The sequence below is a fragment of the Centroberyx affinis genome, unplaced genomic scaffold (genome assembly GCF_046629955.1).
Source record: "Centroberyx affinis isolate AG114_WGS23_722 - 3 ecotype Tasmania unplaced genomic scaffold, CSIRO-AGI_Caff_v1 ptg000503l_1, whole genome shotgun sequence".
In the NCBI taxonomy this organism is placed as follows: Eukaryota; Metazoa; Chordata; class Actinopteri; order Beryciformes; family Berycidae; genus Centroberyx; species Centroberyx affinis.
The window spans coordinates 531,704-547,479 of NW_027279155.1; positions in this window are offsets into that span (position 1 = coordinate 531,704).

Genomic DNA, 15,776 nt, shown 5'->3' on the forward strand with positions numbered 1-15,776 from the left:
TAACTACACACTATAAAATAAAAATTAAAAAGTGTATCATCTCCAGTTGAGATGCAGCATTAAGGCAGCAGGAGCCCGGCTTCACAGACACAATATTTTCCAAGTGTTGGATGCAGGGGAGGTCAGTAGTGCTTCTTGTCAAAATCAATTACCATATGCAGTGGTGTATAATCTGGCTTAGCTGTGTGGTGTGGGACCATTTGGACTCTGAGTTTTAAGGCTTTCCTTCATATATTTCACTTCACAGTGATTAGACAAATATTGATTAGCCTGTCCTTGAGCTTAGGAAGAACACAATATGAGTTATTGAGTATTGTATGTATGTATGTATGTATGTATCTATCTATCTATCTATCTATCTATCTATCTATCCATCCATCTATCCATCTATCTGTAGATGGTGGATTTATTTATTTATGCCTAGGTTCTTTTGTTTATTCATTCATTCATTCGTTTGTTTGTTATTTAACCAGGTTAGTGCATATGGCGTTCTTTTGCAATGGAGACCTTGCCCAGAACTATATGTGTTTTGAACAGACAAACAAATAATACACACCTAAAAACAGACTGAGAGAGAGAGGGGGGGAGACAGAGAGGAGAGCAGAGCAGTGGCACAGCCTGGAAGAGTGAGACAACAACGTGTTCAAAGCAACAACTCCCAGTAGATTCATCTTCCCTAGTCCTAACTAAGGCTTTGAATTCAGTGAGAGAGATCAGTTCCTGAAGTTTTGTTTTCCTGCAGGCTGGATGGATACAGAGGATGAAGAGATCTTAAAGGGTTTCTTGTCCCTTCCTGTATGAGCTTTAAGGACAGCATCGTTGGACTATAAACCATATTGACTTTGTACATTTCCATGTTATAAAAATACATACATAAGAGGGACACTGTCTTAAAATCGGAGGGAATCATGTTAAACTGTATTGAACACGCAAAGACAATGAGCTGATGCATTCCTGCACAACACTCCCAAAAATAAATCAAAAATAAAGCCAACTTTTCTAAAGGATTCTCATCATTTACCTTAAAAGAAAGACAAACATCAGTTAAAATACTCCAGTATTCATAACAAGATGTCACCTTTATCTGTTTATAGTGTTTGGTTAGAATGCCTGGAAGATTTGATTGTTTCTTCCCGGCAACAAACATTATCAATTATTCATACTTTTTGTCTACAATAAAAGAATGACAAAGTTGGGACTATGTTGAGACTATACAACATCAAAAGCAAATTGTAAGTTATTAAAAGACTTGTATATTTGTAAATATTGTCCCTTGGAAAAAAAAATCAAGTTGCATGCACAGTAAGTCACGTTGTAAACATACATCTTTTCAAATCTTTTACAAGTCATGGCATTACTTTTGATAGCAAAGTCGGCATTTCATAGCCACCATGTCTTTCAGTGTAAAAGGCAACATAGCCTAAGAAAGAAATTTTACAATAAAACGATACAACAGCTTACAGTGTGTTCATGGAGGTTTACATCCACTGTACAATGATATCCCCCAAAAGGCCGTCCACTGATAACAACATAAATGTATGATGCAACCCATCCAATTCACAAATTTTGAGTGAGAGAACAGAACGGTTTCTCATGCATGACTTGGTAAAAATAGCAATCAAAAATGCAAACATATATACCTCTTGGATTCCTCCTCTTTGTTCGATCTCTCTTTAAACATTGTTCCTTGTAAATGTTCTTATATGTTGCTTATCCACATTCAGTGGATCATCAGTAAATAAAAAGTTTGATTTACACATTGAAAATCACACTGACCCCACTCTGAGTGATTCAGGCAGTCAGCGGCAGCAGGACGGAGAGATTTTATACCTGATACTACAGACCCCACATTCTGTATAATCATATATCAAGCTTTCTGTAGTGTGGCTGCATTAAAGAAAGAAAATCCTAGAATGTGCACAGACAGAGCTGTCACTTACAATTATCTCTTACATGTACCCTGTGTCGCACAGAAGTATATTTTCCTTTCACTCTATAAATGCCAGCTAATGCAAAGCATGAGATTAGGCACTTCTGACCTTTATTAGAGCTGATAGCAGCAGCCATGGATAACAGGAAGCTCCAAGCTGCCACAAAACAAGGTTAGTAGTGAGCTAGATTACAGATTTACATGATAGCAGGTAAGTAAAAATGACAAAGAGGCATTATCCTTCACTGATGTGATAATTACCTACAGGACGGCCTCAAAAAGGTTATCATGTACACAAACAACCTGTTATTGCTTCAAGAAACAGCAACAGAAGGTTGTTCATGGAAGATCTGAGACGTCAAATCCATAAGTAGTTAGAACAATTTTAATTAATTTGACAGGCGTGTTATATTGATAAATTAATAATCTATACAATCAGGCTGCATCGCTCTGATCACAAGTTCCCTGATGGCCAAATTTAAATTGACTGGGTCAAGACAGTAGGTGTTAAATTGGTCTGTATTGTTCTGTAACATAACTTTCTGGCAATTTTTTGGATGTTGCTTGCCAATTTGAATGACTGCGTGGTCAGGGCCAGTCGTGTTGTCGAGAGAGAGGATGCTCTGAATTGTTGATCTTATATTTCCATGGGAAAGGCCAAGCAAGAAATACGATGTCTATTAGGACTTTAAAACCCAAAATAAACATTTCATTAAATCAAATCAAGTTTGAATCTAGAAGGTTGCAACAAAAATGATCCATTTTAAAGAATTTGGTTGATCCCTCTTTTGTTAATTTGACGCAGGCCGAAATTACATCAGATGACAGCATAATCCAACATCATTATCAACATCAAAATGTGTTTGACGCGGTTTGGCCCGAGGCCGATGGCAGCAGAGCCTCTGTAACGGGATGATATGGATTACACTTTGCAAACCGACCGTGCCCCCACTCATTTTTTATGCTTGCCAGCAATGAGTTGAACACAGTGATGACCGCATGCACTGCATTGCTGCAGAATAAAACCCAAATATCCCTCTGATGATTAAGGTCACTCATACACTGCTACACACAAGCCATCCTCTTAAGCATTACCGAGTAGAAGAGGGGGTCGACAACTTGGAATCAAGTCGGTCTTGATTCTCTCATTGTTATCTGTCATTAGCAATGCCCAGGTCCTTTATGCCTCACTGTGGCTGGTGACAGTGAGCGGACAATACAGTAATCAAAGTTTTCTTCATAGGGAGTGACCTGTTGTTGGCTTTCATTAGTGTGTCAATTCAGAGGTTTAAGCTGCTTCATGAGAAGTTTATCCCTGGATCATGGGGATCTGAGGGCTCACCGGTCATTTGCCATCAGCATCCAAAGAGCTCAGATTGTTGGGACTGCTTTATTTTAGAAGATGATGGAAATGTGTTGGACTAATTTGGGTTTAGCAGGATTGGCCGAATATTAGTCCACTCATCCAGTAGATTATCCCATGGTTGCGTTGAACATATTATAGATGGACAATTCTGTCAAACTGACAAATCTACCATATATCTAACTTTTCTCTAATGTATTAATATCGTTTTTAAAGAAAAAAATGCATGATGAAATGATGAATTTGTCCATAACTTATTTTTTTGTGAAGATGACAGCACATATAACCATTGACATACTAGTTCTTCTCATTGCCATGCACAGTAAAGCAGCATCAAACACTGTTATTAGAGCTTTGGGAGTTCTTACCCAATACAGTGAGATTATCTGTACAGACAGCATATGTATTCATTTAATTTGAGTTCAACATCAGGTGTCAAGAAAGATCGTACACTGATACACAGTATTCAGCAAATTGCTTTTACATTAACAGTATGAATTCATGCAGGGGGGATTAAGATGTGGAAACAACAGTGTTTTGCAGAATGTATGTCTAAAGTGCTCCATGGATAGTAAAAGTCTTTTGCACTGCATCCAAAAAGGAAACCACACAAGTTGATTACATGAGATTACATAGAAAATATGTGATAATACCAAAGGTTAATGTCCAGAAAACTAATGTGAGATAGGGCAGAAGACCTACATTAACAGCTTTTTTAATTTTTGCTTTACTTTTTTCAGGATTTTACTCCCTAATTTTCTCTCCAGCGGGCACATTACTGGCCTTCTATTGGCTGTGCCAGGTTGAAGTGACAGCTGGTGTGATGTAATAACACCCCCTCTACTAGACAAGTTATAAAGAGCAATATCTAGTTCCATGGATTGAGATCAGCTTAGGTAGATTAATGCTCTAGGACACTGAAATGTTTGTTGTATAAAAGCTCTGTTTATAAAACAATGTGTCATTGCTGTACATGAAAAACTCTTATCTGGCAGATGGCCGGTTGTCCGAGAGCTTCTCCACATTAAAGGCAATGGTAGTCTATGGTTTGTGTTCCTGTGGCTCAATGGGATTTTAGATTCTTCTTCATTCAAATGTATTATATATAGAAAAACTGGGATTATTTTACAGGCTGTTTAATCTCTTTTTTTTTTTCCCAAAACTGAGCCTGCCCCATGGTTTTAGCATTCGTGGAAAGTGGAACGACTGAGTGCTACAATCAATGAACGCTAGAGTGCAGGCGGCCTATCAGCTTAGAGAGCCAGTGATGCCCTGTGGACCGTTTCACTAACATGAAGCGTGCTCAGTCGACTTGACTCACTTCAGCCCGCTGCCGTGCCGCTTTTCTAGAAGCATTCCCATCCTGCCGGAGAACGACACCAGAGGTTTTCTCCAGAGCCGCTCTGCCACCGCCAGACACACAGATCCGCTGCCCTTTTGCACTGAAGACAGCTTCGTCTCTCAAGCTTTAGCTGTCACTCAGGAAGGTTTGGGTTCCAGTCAGATTCTGCATTCTGGATCTCTAGTTTATCAGAAAAAACCCTGGTAAAAAAAAAAAAAAAAAAAGAAAAGAAAGAAAGGCTGGTTGTTTCTCGCTGTGCTCCGGATCTTACTATCGTCAGGTAGAATAACTAATTGAGCTCTGCGGCTGGCACCTCTGAAAAGACATTTGGAAGCGCACCAGAGGCCCTCGCTGCCTGAACTTGGCTCAAAGCTCTGAATTCAAGGTTCTGCACTGCCTCTTGATTCCCACTACAGATCCCATCATGCCCCACTCCTTCCAGCAGAAAAAAGGTGAGACTTCTTTTTGATTTGTTTAATGCTTGCTTTATTTTCTGTTTCTCCGCAGTCGTGTTAGTTACAATCACCACATTTCTGTGCTGGCAAGATAAATGAACGTGGAGCAAGGCATTGCTGCAAAACAGAATGCATTCTCAGCAAACCCTCCCCGAATTAATAAAAGTTTAAAAAGTAAGAATACCTGAAACTTTTTAGATAACTTACTTTGGGATGCCATCAGACCAATGTTAGTATATATTTTCATATATACTGCCACAAAGCTGCATCAGACATTTTAACACATTATATTATAAATTGTCCACAAATATCAAGAATTATTATTTCCTAGAAAATATAATTCAAGCATAAACAACAATACATAATAGTTTGCTAATATTTGTAAATACAATGGGCTTAGTCATGAAATTCTTTCCATTCTGTTGCATTCTGCCCAAGAGCAATAATCTGTATTGCAATGCAAATTGTATGGAGAGAAATGTAATTATGTGACATGTCAGGTAAGTATAATACAGTTGTGAAATAACACAAATAAACATCATGAATTCAATTTTCCCTTCTTCCAATCATGCTGAGGTTAAACCCAAGACCTTGGAGTTGTCAGTGTGAATCATGGGCTACAGGCATCAGGCATGTGAGCTACAGAGCTAAACAGGCTGAGTGGCACCAAAAGACATTCTTATACATAATCGTACAACAATGGCCAGCAACGGCTCGCTAACTCCTGGATTTAAATGAACTGATAAAACAGTATATTTTCATACAATTTTTCTGATGATTAGCTAATCTCTGAGATTAAATCAATATACTTTTGAATCCCTTGAAGTCCCAAATCTTAGTCTCAACATTAACAAGAGTAAGCCTGCAAAAAAAAACATCATAGCATATGGATATGAGACATTGGTTGACGAAGATCTTGATAAAACAACTGACATCTGACAAGCAAATGCAAGTACTGAATGCATTTTGATGGCGTCAGAGGTTTATCTATGTAAAAGCAGGTAGTGTTGAGCTAAGATAGGATCTGAGAGATTTTCATTTTGACTCATTTTTTATTTTTCTGTAAGCCCTATACCCTTCAAGAATCTTTCCACATGCGCAAGAAAGACACTAAAAACAAATCTTCGGGCTTTAAGTAAACCACAGAGTGAACCTAGGTCAAACAAACACATTATCACCTCTTACAGTCTTTCAGTAAAAGAATGGAAGCCTTTTACCGTTATTACCATTTTTCATTTTTTCAAAAAGTTTTAAGCAGCAACATGCAACCTCCCTCAAACCTTTCTGAACCTTTGAATTGAGGGTCACTAATCACACGATACTGACAGAAATATGTGGTTGATTTTCTTTTAAATTCACAAGTGATGCTATCAAGAAATGTTTGTCGTCCCATGCAAGCAAAGCACAAAGTTTGTCAAACCTCGGTGGACAAATTCAGGAGTGTCTTCATGATGTGTGACAGCTGATGGTTGTGCCACTGTGTGGATAGGTAGGACCTGCTGTGTATATTAGAGTTGTCACCCTGCTCTTATATGGAGCATTTGCATCGTTTATGCAATCACCACCTCGACCTGCCAGTTCTCGGGCGGTGGAGCTGGTTTTCATGGAAGCATTGGGTGATGGATACAGTAACTGCTGTTCACTATGCTGAGGTGCCTGATACATTTGTAAGGAAGACAAAATAAAATGCAATCAAAAAGTGTGTTCAAAACTCCAAACATGCATAAATATAGATAAATGAGGCCTGATGGTTATATGAGTTGATTTGTTTTGAGTTAACATAAACAGTGGGAGGTTTTTCCAGAGTTCAGAATAAAGTGCTATGAGGGCCAACTGGAAAAAAAAAATCTAATGAAAACGGACACATTTTAGACAATACTAACGCATTTTGCTTAGCAAATGAATAGAAGAATTTAAATTTAAATAGCTGCAGCCACAGAGATCATGTCTATCTAGAGCCACCATGGTTTGGTTTCTGAACATTTCTTTGTCTGTAAATTTGCAACTTAAATGCAGCATTTAATGAAATTACATGTGTATACATTTTCTTTGAGGTATATAATTAGGTTGTAAAAATGAGTCCTTTGTTTTGTGTAAATTCATGAAAACACAGGGAAATATTTGTTTATCTCATCCTTGAATCCATGGCAGAGTACTTCCCAATTTTTTAGGTAGAGCAGTTGATTTCTGGGGCTTGGTGGGATTGCTTTCATCCTGCCCAAATCCCATGTTTCCATGTTGGATTTAAATCCATTTTCTGCCTTGGCTGGAGGAAACCAAAAGAGCTGACATGAAATTGCACCTATATACTAATGGATGCTGCAAATGTTTGATGCAGATGGAATTTCCTCTATCCAGATACCAAAATATGTTGAGGGCAAATGCCAGATTTCTTTCATGAAAAAAGTGTATGAAGCAGCTCATCCATATTATACACAACGGATGTACAACCATATAAACTGAATTCACACAAGTCCTATCTGAGCATTTATAAAAACAGAGTTGTAATCGCTGAGGACCTGACATTACATCTATGAATGCAAAATTAATTAGTTCACAGTTTATCCTGCTATCCAGTCTATTATATATGATTCTTTACGCATTAAGTCAAGTACCTATATGGACTTTTTGGCTTGGTGGAAGAAACTGACCAATACTTTATGCATGATCACATTTACATTTTAGGAATTTAGATTTTGATCTTATCCAGATCAATTTATGAATCTGTCCATCACTATCAAGTCGTCTATCACAAGTAACCTAATAATAAAGAGATGGACAGGGTGAAAGTGCTAAGCGCACTGTTGCTGCTGTGCACATGTTTCTCATTGAACCGCGGCCTGGAGGAAGGTGTGTACAGTTCCTGTCTAGCCGGCCCTGCAGACCAGCACCAGCATTATGCATCGGATGCAGGCGGCTGCTTTGACCCGGCGGAGGGAGCAATGTAACATGGGAGAATTTAGCTGAAAGAGAAATTGGGCCACAGCATTTTGGATGAGGTGCAGGAGCAAGAGAGAGCGCACAGTGAGTGCGGCCAGGAGAGAGCTGCAACAGTTAATTCAGGGAATGACATCGCCGTGGACGAGGTGCCGAGCCGAGCCCCTCGTAACAAAAGACTGGATTTGACAGCTGTTGCGTGGAGTGCAATTCTCCAAGAGGTTGCGGCTGCAATGTGGGCCTCAAACTATATGGACACACCAAGTGAAAATGATTTTGTTGCAGTATTTCTATTGAGCAATTTTTATTCACTTTTACTCCTATACCCAGAACCACTCCAGATCAGTGCAATGAAATACTGTGTGTTTGAAATCACTAACACTCAATCAAAACAATCCCAAACTGGTTTGGCAACTTCAGACCTCGGTCAGTTACATCATCAAAACCCGAATACCTGTTGACAGTGGAAGATTCCACCAGGACAGTGGAAATGTAAAGGTTATCTCTATTGCCAAAACAATGCAGATGACCTAAGCTAAGAAATTAAATCTCAATGGTTTGTGCGTCCTGTTTATATTTGTCACTCATACAGCACATCACTGCTCTCTGTCTATTTAACTGTGATCTCAGTTTCACATTAGACTCAAATTTTAGTCTGAATCCTTAATAATTCTGTCAGTATCTGTCAAAAGCCAAATTACATTAATATTTTGAACCATCTCAGTCTCAAATATAGGCTACCAGGGGCAAAGCCAGTGGTTTTGTGGTGTGGTTTATATATCATGCAATAAATAAAAGATGTTTCTGACATCAGCTCATAGTTGTGAAAGCAATCTTGGCTTATAAATCTAGGCTTACAAACAACATTCTGTAATAACACCAAAAAGTTCAAGATGAAATCAGTGGACTCAAAAGTGACCATTAGCACACTTTATTTCAACTACAAGTTCTGTACCGGCTGAGAATATTTCCAGTATTACAAGGGATTTATTTGAAAATGAAAACATGAAAATATATTGTGTATTAAGTTGCTTATGAAATTTAAGATTGGACCCCATGACCCCTCTATTTGAATCACTGGATGTCTTTTCTTGTGACAGTATGCATATATTTGTGTTTTTGGTAACACTATTTGGATAGTCCAATGTTCATACTCAGCTATCAGAGGACAAGGTGTATGTTCAACAAAGTGACACTTGCCTATTTGGTGCTTCTCCACAGACTATGTAACCCAAACCCTGACCTTAACCTAAACCCAAACCCTGACCCCGTTTTTTAAACCTAAACCCAACCTGGCCCGATTTCTAAAATTAACCCCAAGCCTATGATTAACCCCAACCCAGACACTGAATATTTATAGATGACTTTTCACACAGTTATGAGTCTCACCTGAAACTCAGTAGACTTTTTAGTGACACATTATAGCCACTTGACAGGAAGCTGAGCGTCAACATCGTACTATCCAAATGAAGTGTCACTGTGTTTTCTTAACTTTTGCCTCTTTCATTACCAAAGTTCTGAACAGAACCATAAAACATGGTGGGACATTTTCTCCATCTGAAGCACAAATGTTGAGTGGAAGCAGGCATAATACATAATGCAACTTGTATATTTTCAAGGAAGAGTATGAATTATACAATGCATTCTTAATGCGAAACACAATGACAATGTGAAAAAGGTATGATATAAGGCAAGAGCCTAAAGTCAACACATCCAACAGCAACATTTAAAAAGCTTGATACTGACTAATAGGTATTGTGACAGCAGTGCAGGAACGGGGTTGACTCAGATAGATGATTCCTATTGGATATCATTATTGAGGGGAGGTGCAAAGAAATAAGACCCACTTGTTTACCGTTTGAATCTCTCTACTCATACTCCCTCACCTCCCATTCAGAACGGATACTTTTGTCAAAAAAGCAAATTGAATTCACGCAGACATAGAACAAGGCTTTCCTGCTTTGAAACTATGGTGCGCTGAAGTTGACCCAAATCTAACAACTCCTCCTCATGTGCTCTTCGAACTCCTGCCTCTGCAGCCTTGAGCATATGAAAGCAGAGGAAGACAGAACAAACACTCACATTGCGACGATTTACTGTAAGGATGGTAGCTATGACTGCATGCTGGTACTGTATGTTCTCATGTTTTGTAGAAGCAACTGACCCATCATCCACCAGATGGCATACTGGCGAGAGAATGTTTCTGGTATGCATGGAAAATTCCATCAAGTTTGACTCTGCAGGCTGCATTCCTGGCTCCTCTCAGCTGGCCTTGAGAAAGCCCTGAATCTACATGCTTTGATTTGACTAAATTGGAATTCTAGCCCACTAACACGCCTCTGCTCCGACTGTAACCTTAGCATGTAGCTAGCAAGGTTATCAAGGTTATCCACACAGGCACACAGGGGGAACTTACTCAAAAGTTTCCCTTTTTGAAATAACTGATAAAGCAGAATGGAAAGAAAATAGTTTTTTTTTTTATAGAGCTTTTGCATAGGTGTCGAGCCTCATTATTGACCATCATACATATATTTAGTAAATTTTAACTCTAGAGCTGAAACACTTGTTCTGTTATTGTTGCCCTGCAATAGATGCACAACTTTATACAATGTATCAAATTATTTAGGAAGAGGAAACATGATATAACGTTCTGAAACACACTGAGCAGGTTGCATTGCTAAAATGATGCATACACAGTAATATTAACAGCACTACATATCCACTCTAATTAAGAGGTTCCCTTTAGATTAGTGTGAACCTTAGCAAGCTTTTTATCTCTTTCAGTCTGTGCTGTTGATGATCTCTCTGTATGCCTGACACTGTCAAGGGGGATGAAAGCAAACTTCTCACCCTACTGACTGCGTAAGTGGAGACACGCACAGCCGCATTGTTGCAAACAGACATTAATTCATGTCAGAATGTGACTTGCCTGTTTACCTATTAATTAGAAACGCAAAAGAGTCAAGGCTCCAAATAAAGAGCCCTTATCATTACCTTGCAGACAATCTTTTGAAGAGGCATCAGGGATTTAACATTGAATCTACATCGCACCACATGTATTTAATTGACATTATAATCTATGCACATTATACATTTTTAATGATGTCTGCAAATGAATGATCAAGGAAAATTTATAAATAATACATACAGTACCACTAGAAGTAGAAATCCTTTTATTCACCTATTATGTAGCCGTATTACAATTTAGACCCAGGGTTGCGATGCCGTTTGACATCAGACAGCTCTATTGTGGACAAAAAAAGAAAAAAGGTTTCTGGGATTCAAGGAGTTAAAAAAGTGAAACTTAACAATATAAAAAGAATTTCTTTTAAAGAAAGGAACTAAAAAGACCTCTGTAGCTAACAGCATTATCTGTTTGGTGTTACAGCTTGGTTGCATCATGCCTCTCAGAACAAAACTCCACACTCACATCTTTGCTGACAATGAACACTGAAGTTGGCAGAAATTTGCTGTGAAACGAGACAAAAGTGTGCAGTTTATGAAAAAAAAAGTGAGGCAACCTCCGGGCCTCAGGCTTTTGTCAGTGGGCATTTCTATTCAATGACCTATCATGCACCAAGTGTAGGCCGTGGTGCAGCTTAGAGATGTTTCACACTGTGGCAGAGTTGTACCAGATTTCTCTAATGTGCAGCTGTTACTGGGCTGTGCAAACCTGAATCACTCACAACGTGTGTTGGCTGACATTGTTTTTGGCCAGCCTACCGTTCAAAGAAAGAAACCAAGACTTGAAAGTCATGACCCATAGATTAATTACATGGTCTGAATGGAGATCAAGGATTATCCCATAGACTATTCATAATGTGACAATGAGCTGTGAATGATTCCTGCAAGTTTGGAGTAGAGGTATTGATCAGCTACCCCACGCTCTTTCTCCGTCCTCTGTAAGTGGGTCATTTATTTTTGCTAAGAATTGGTTGAGTAAAAGTTTGCCAAGGATTTGCAGTAATTATCTCATCCTTCTATTGCTGGGCACAGCATGGGGCCTTGGTAAATTACACATCTCTCTCCTAACTCCTGGATGGTTTATGGCCGTGCATTATGCATAACTGTGCTGGAGCGCCTTAAACATCCCCCAAGTGGATTGAAATAAAGTTGACGCTGCTCTTTGTTTGGAGCTCAAGATAGTCTTTATTTGGCAGTGCTGAATCGGAGATTGCTGTAAAAGCGTGTGTCTTAATTATTTTGGAGACTTTTTTTCCCCATTGGTTTGTGAACACCTGGAGTGTTTTTAGTGGGATGCCGGATCCAGATGGGCGGATGCTTGGGCAATCCAGAGGGAAATGTCTGTTACATTATAGCAGAGCGTGTCGTCACACAAAGGGTAAAATAAATAAATAAATAAATAAATAAATAACCCAGCAAAACAATGGCACTGCATCTTATTCATTTGGACGCCTATAACACGTTCTGTTGTACACTGTATGACAAAGATAATGGTTCATCTACTGCTGGCTTCTCAAGAAAACTTAATGTTATTGTCATCATAGTAGTTGTTTTGTAAAATATTACAATTTACACTTGCCTATGTTATAATGACAAAATCGTCCATTGACACTTTTTCTATACAATATCAAACAACAACAAAACATTATTAATGAAAAATGTAGTGCATCTCTTTCTCAAAAATATCTCTTGGGGAAAGTCAGAGAAACATCTTGACATTATTCTTAAAAGGAGAAAAAAAAAGTTTACATGGAGATCAAGAATGACCAAGCTTTAAAAATGTTAAATGTTTCATTGTTCTCCCATCATAAAAACAAAAATGATAAACTACTCATGAGATGTTCAAAGACTATAAAGGTGATATATAATATGTAACGGTAAGTAAGTGAAGAGTAGGAGCAAGGTCTTTACAGTCCCACAGCTTTCATTGATTGTTTTTCTCACACACACACACACACACACACACACACACTAGTGAAAGTAGACCAAATATACTTCTACTGGATTCCCCAGTTTTAGAGGTAAATCCTGCACTTAAACCACAAAAGAACCTGAAGAAGTGCAATCAGCCTGTTCCTGGCCTACACTTTTTGAGGCTGAGCGTTACAAAGGACAACTGCCTTCAGAACTCTTCCTGTCTTCACTTTAGCAAAGGGCTTTTCTGGTGGAAAGGGAGTCTGCATTTTGCATTTTGAAACAAATCAAAACTCAAAACTGTGAAATTTATTATCCCACAAACTGCATCTTTTCTTACTGTTTCATATTACGACTGTTTCACAAGATCATTATGTAAATCCAAATGACAAAAGCTGTCTTTCTGAATATGGGATATGCTCAGTGCACTGAAGATAGCATTTTATTTGAATATTTAGGACAAAACCACTATTGATAACTGCACACAACTTTTACTGATAAAATCTCAACTACAAGATCATGGCAGAAAGGCATGGAGGCAATGCTTTAGTCATTGTATGCCCACAGATCTGTACACTGTTACGCAAATCAACTGTATCATTAAAATATTTAATTCATGTTGCATATTTTGTGCCATCACAGCAATTAGGCCTAACTAATCCATTAAAAACAAATCAACACATTTTCTGGTATTGCGTAATTGAATTTTTGGAAGTCAAAAGGGATTCTGTGTTATTTTTATTAAAAAATACTGAAGATAAAATTTTGAAGAGGGGGGGGGGGGGGGGGAGTTTCACTTGGTAACACAGTTCTAAAAGTTCTCACACTTAAACTGTTCAATATAATTTGTTTTCTGATTGAATTTTTTACACTTGTATTTGCCCTGTATTCTCAGCCCAACAAATGTTCCTTCTGTGCCAAGGAGTCAACGGGATGAGAGAAGAGGGGGACTCAATGGTTTGGAACCACCACAAACAAAGTTTCCAAGGTGAGTCAGTGAGAGTCGAGTGCTTACTCACAACTCATGAAATTAATAAAACTTTTTCAGATGCAGTCATACAAATCTTCTAACCAGGCATCACAAACCATCTATCAGTTAGTAAAAGACAGCTTTGCAATAAACATCAATAGCCAAATGATACTCATTCACATCAGTCCTCAATTCCAATTGCGGTGGGACAAAACACCCAAGTGAATTCTCTTTTATGACATCATGTTACACTAAGGCCTAGTTTGCGATAGATTTCTAAGGAAGAGGCCACAAAGTAAAACACAATACTAGTATGCTGGGAAATAAGAGTTTATTGTTGCCCAACTCTGAGATGATGCAACAGGGAGTACACGCATGCTTTAGACAAAACAGGGTGGGGGGGGGGGGGGAATCACAGCAATGCATTCAATTAATTTTCCAGGAATTCTTCACTATGCATATCAATGAGGAAAATTAATTCTTTTTGCTGGAAATGTGCATCATATCATCTGACATGGACAAGTTTTACACACACACACACACACACACTCCCCCTCTAATTAACCACAGTTATATAATTCATTAGGCATTTAGTTACAAAAAACAGTCAATCGCCTTTGAAAAGAGACAATAAGTGACAATAGGAGACTGGAGTTGGACTCAGTGGTGTTGTGTTGAGGAGGAGGATACAGCCTACTAAGGAAGTATAGTGACTCCAATTATGGGAATAATACCAGACAGATACGGGAGGATACTCTGTTCACCAGGTATTTACGTATTACAACACCAAGACTTGACCTAGACATTAAACCTCTTCATAACTTCAGCAGCTCTTTAATCTTTCTCAATTTATTTACTGCTGTACTCTAACTATTCTTCAATACAGCCTATATATCACTAGATTAGAATTTAAACCAGTGGGAGATTGCACTCACATAACCTCGATGCACACATCCTATGCAGTAAAATAGCTGTAATTCCCATGTCACATTAAAGCCACTGTCTAGGCTTTCACTTTAGAGGTTGCGCTCGCTTTCATGCAACAAGTTTGCCTGTCTTGTGTTGAAGTCAACACGGTCGCACCTACAGTAAACCTCCTCTGCCTGGTTTCAGACCAGTGCGTGGCCACTCTGTAACCGCAATGTATCGCTTCAGCGCATTAGGGTTATTGTCGAAGATAGCTCTAGGGCAAATATACATAGCGTTAAGATAGGCTCAGCAGAGAAATTGCTTATTAAAAATCACGTCCTGAACCTGTCGAGTGCCAATTATATTATGCATTTAAATTAAGTGGGGAAAACAAAAACAGCTTAGCAATCACATCGAAATGAACCGCATTCCACTGACAGCAACAGACTTTACGAATAATGAATTTGATAAGCCTTCCTTTACAACAAACCCTCGCTGGTGATTCGCAGGCATTCCGCATCTATGAAGTCAGCATACCTGCAGGGAATTTGTCTAAAAATGAGTTCTCGATAAGAAGAAAAACAAGAAAATATCACATCGACCTGTCCCGCATGGGCCTAATTAAGATCTCCGGTTGTGTGCTGTACATGTAAGGTCTGTGTGTTAAAAGCGATGGGAAGCAACGAAAGACCACGTTGCTTAAGTCATGGAATATAAATTAGTTCTGAGAATTTGGGGGCTGGGTTTAAGGAACCGGTGACGTCGCCAGCTCGACGTCCTGTGACTGGAAGCGACCAAAAGCGGGGGTCTGGATCAAAATGTAACATTTTCGCTCATTATAGTGAAAAATAATACAGTTTTCAGTTCTTAATCGAACGTGGGGTTTATGCTATGATTGTCGTAATACTCGCTATGCGTAATATGCGTTGAAATAACTGTTTCTGAAATAAGTTGTTCTGGCCGTGAGGAAAAAAACGTGTCTCCCCCGCCCT